Genomic DNA, 4,587 nt, shown 5'->3' with positions numbered 1-4,587 from the left:
ACATCATCATCTCCATCATCATCATTATCTCCATCATTCCATTTCACAAACCACTTGTGCACACGTGCGGATGGGTGCTGAGTGAGGAATTTTAGTGGTTTGGTGATTAATGTGGTTATTTGAGTGCATGTTTGAGCATATGAGTGGGTGAATGAATGGTTGAGTGAGTGCTTGGGTAGGTGAGAGAGTGTAGTTGAGCGCATGAGTGGTTGGATCGTTGAACGAGTACCTGAGTGGCTGAGTAAGTGAATGAGTCAGTTTAACACGTAGGCTTTCGCGACCAATATCATTCATAATAAAGGTTTTTGGGTTAGATCGCGTTTATTTGTAAATGTGGATTCACTCTTCAACACACCGGTGGGCTAAAGTAGTGAACTATTTGTCTTTTTGTCAACGTGACACTTTTTTTGCTGATTGGCCGTGTCGGGTGGTGGAGGGTTACGACACATTTATAAATAAACGCGATCTAACACAAAAACCTTTATTATGAATAAGTGAATGAGTGTTTAAGTAGTTGACTGAGTGAGTGATGAGAACCCGTTGAGTGCTATCTCATCCGTCTCTGTAGATCTGTAGTCGCTGGAAACTGATGAAAGTGCCAGAGAAACCAAAGAAGAGCTCTGCACAGCCTGCAAAAGCCAAACACGGTGAAGGCACACACACACACCATGAACACAGAGACATGCACTAATCCAGCAGTCGCAAACACTTGCACGTGCATGTGCACACACACACACACATGCAGACACGTACAGAAGTCGAGGGGTTGCTCACACACACACACGACAAAAAAAAAATCGTATCACCTTTAACAGACTTGGGGCAAGTGCTGTTAGCAAGCGTCTATGAAGATCCAGGATTACACGAGGGGTGGGTAGTCAACACCAGGCTCGGCTGCCTTTGTTTCCCCAGCACTGATGGTTACACATCGTGCCCGGTACTCATTTAAGGCTCCGTCGACCTCGGGGAGACCCAGGACTTGATCAAATATTTGCCATTGCTGTTGATCGCAAGCGGGAATTGAAATCAGGTGACTGGGTTTGCAGTGCATTAACCAGCACACTACTGCACGCACGCGCCATGAGTGACGGATCCCCGTGTCTGCAGCGGAGAAGAAGATGAAGGTGGAGCGCCCTCAAGAGGAGCCGGTCGCCGTACCGACCGTGTGTTAACTGCGACGTTAACAACACACGGATACAAGTACCCTGTGTGGCCAGTAACACCCAGACTCAACGGCAACACCCCAAAACACACCCAGTGTCACCAACATCATCTCACATTATCATTAACAGCTGATAATACCAGCTACAGCCAGCTACATTGAGCATCACCAGCAAAATGAGTGATAAACCAGCTTTAATACTTTCCATCAAATAATGAGAAACTCATGTCCTGCGCGTGTAAATAATAAGTTTTCACACGTGCAATGCCCATGCACTCTCACACAATCACATGCACATAGATGTTAGCACTCACATGTGCCCACATAAGCGCAAGCTTTTTTGATAACCCTGCACCCCCTGCATTACCAGTTTAATGACTTGTTCCCACATGGATGTTGTGGTGCTGACAAGGAGACCGCAAAGAAATGATGTAAAAATAAATTTGGTTTCACGTTTTTAAGCCTTCTCTCCTGCAGGAGGGACTTTGTCAAACGTGTCTTTTGTCGCTGTGTGTGTAGGTGTTTAAGGTGGGGAGTGGTAATGAATGTTGAACTTTTTTTTCATGCTTTTGGAGTCCCTGACTGCTCACAATCATTAAGGACCTTGATGATGGTGGTTAGGCCGGAGTAAAGCTACGTGGCTGGGAGTCAGAGCCATTCCCTGTTCACCTTTGGGTGCGACAGGGATGTGCTGTGGCTCCAACATTATTTAACATCTTTTTCTACAACGTAGTTCGAGAAGCCTTCCTTGGCTGTACTGGCAGAATCTCCATCTGGTACAGATACAGTGGGAGGCTGATCAATGTGGTCGAGGGATAGCTGCCTATTGGTCAACCATTTATATATGCTGATGATCTGGTGATTGCTGTTCACTTAGAAGAAGTTGGAATAGCTGCTGCTAGACCTGGAGCATGCTACAAACTTACCATCAGCCCCACCAAAACTAAGCACCTGGCTGGGTATTTTGTGCCATCAAACACTCCACCCCCTCAACTCCCGATTGGTGATGGGGTAGTTGTCGAGAGAGTGAAGAGTTTTCCATACCTGGGCAGTGTGCTTATGACCAGCTCCGATTTGATAGCAGAAGTCTCACTCCGAATCAGTCGAGTGGCATCTGTTCATAGGCTGGGTAAAGCTGTGTGGAAGCTTCCTGGTCTGTTGCTCCACATGAAGCCTCGGGTATTCACGGCCACCGTCATGCCCTCCTGTATTCTTGCGGAAAAGCGGACCCCCCCCCCCCCCCCCCCATGTGTGAGGACCTCACAAATCCTTGAAAGAGCTCGACAAAGTTCATCGGTGAGCTCCGGCAGGCAAGGCTGCGTTGGCTGGGTTATAGAGCCTGCATGTACAGCCACCGCATGCCTAAATAGCTTTTGTTCAGCCAGATAGAGGGGGCCAAATGGACGTGGCAGGGGCTCGAGAAGAGATGTAATCATGTGGTACAAGAGGATGTAGAGCTAAGTGTGCTTTCCGATGACTGGTACCAGCGGTGTCAAGATCGGCCTCTGTGGAGGAGGCTTGTGAAGGACGCTACTGGGTAGTTGGAGGCAGTCGCCCTTCAGCATGAACGGAGGGCTATGGAGCGACGCTCACAAACCCGAGCAAGCGCCAGGTGGCTAAACATAGTAGGTGGGCACAGTTGCGTTATCCTGATTGATAACCCCACCTCGTCAACGAGGCGGGACCTGATTATCATAAAGGCTTTCATCATTAACACAACCACACCCACTCGTATAATTAATACGATTACCTCTCTAATTAGCATAGTTATACGCATAATTACACGAATTAACATAATTTTGGATTAATTATGCAAATTTCGAATTTCATTTAATTTTCATTATTTTTCATCAATTTTCACACACCCACATACAGAACAAATTGGGGTCTCGTCCGGGATCTCTCGCAGACAGGTTATGCTTAAATGAAGGAACGAATCACTGTTGTACAAATCAAGGTTTTGTGAACTAACATTGCGCTGTGACGGTAAACGGTGTAAAACAAACAAAAAACGCACTCTGAAGAAAATACCAGAGTAGCAGTGTATAACAAAGACAGTGGGAGTAAGATTATTTGCTCAAATTGAACCAACATATTCTGTGATACAAATGTTTTTATGTGCGCTCTGAGGGGAATTCCAGGGTAACTCACGCCACACATGAGAGGCTAGAGTTAAGATACACTCTTAAGTCTATTAACTACACTACATAATAGAGATGGCACATGACCCGCAACGTTCTGAGGGTGACATCCCAACGCATAACACTGATACAGAGTGGCCCTCCGAGGAGGAGATAGAATCTATGGAAAAACAATATCGTGAATTTGTGTTAAAACGTACTGGACGGACTGCTAGAGAGCAGACAGAGCAGAAAGACATATGGGAGGGGAGACATAGAGAAGATGTTAAGGCACATAGGAGGAAACTACTTAAGGATGTGATGAAATGTAGCAAAGCCAAACGTGACATAAAAATTGCAGAAATAGCAAGGTTAGACTCGTATCTCCTCACACAGACAGACAGAGAAAGATTATGGACTGGGGAAAAATTTGAGAGGGAAAGGAAGGAAAAACTGTCCCTAATAGAAGAGGTAGTGCGTCTGCACGCCCTCGTGAGAGAAAAAGAGTCGGCGCTGAATGCACCAGCGGGACCCCCAGACGTCGGTACACAGAACACATACGGGAGTAACAGTTTACCACACTCCGAGCCATGCGGACGTAGCCCAGGGCCAGATCCCACACAAAGTATGGCTACAATGCAAAGCGATTTTGATAAAGAAACCCCCTCGCAAATCGAGGAGAGGGAAGGGGAAATACGGACACAAACAGGAAAACAGGAGGCCGACCACCCCGAGGTTAGAGAGAGGCAAAATATTAACCCTAAGTCACCAGGGTATTCTGTACTGATAGAGCGACAAAGGGCGGAGCTGGGGCGAAACGAGCAACATGACATAGACAACTCACCAGAAAGACGCACGCTACCCAAGTACGACCGACATGATGCAGATGACAGAGACGGCTCACTTGGTAGACTCCTTCCACGCAGGCACGACCGACGTGGAATCTATGGCAGGGACTACTCTCCGGAGAAGCGCACCTCGCGCAAACATGACCAACCAGTTCCAGATAGCTCAGTCAGCTCACCAGAAAGACGCACGCTACGCAAGTGCGACCGACATGGTGCAGATGACAGAGACAGCTCACTTGGAAAACGCACCTCACGTAAGCATGACCGACGTGGAACCTACAGCAGGGATCACTCTCCAGGAAGGCGTACATCACGCCAACATGACCCATCAGATGCAGATAGCTCAGACAGCTCACCAGAGAAACGCACCTCACGCAAACATGACCAACATAACACGGGTACAAGGGACAGCTCACCAGAGAAACGCACGACACATTAAAATTACCAACGCAAAACC

This window comes from Petromyzon marinus, chromosome 46 (genome assembly GCF_048934315.1).
Source record: "Petromyzon marinus isolate PM22_M1 ecotype Great Lakes invasive population chromosome 46, UKy_Petmar_22M1.pri1.0, whole genome shotgun sequence".
NCBI lineage: Eukaryota > Metazoa > Chordata > Hyperoartia > Petromyzontiformes > Petromyzontidae > Petromyzon > Petromyzon marinus.
This window is presented reverse-complemented; position numbering follows the sequence as displayed.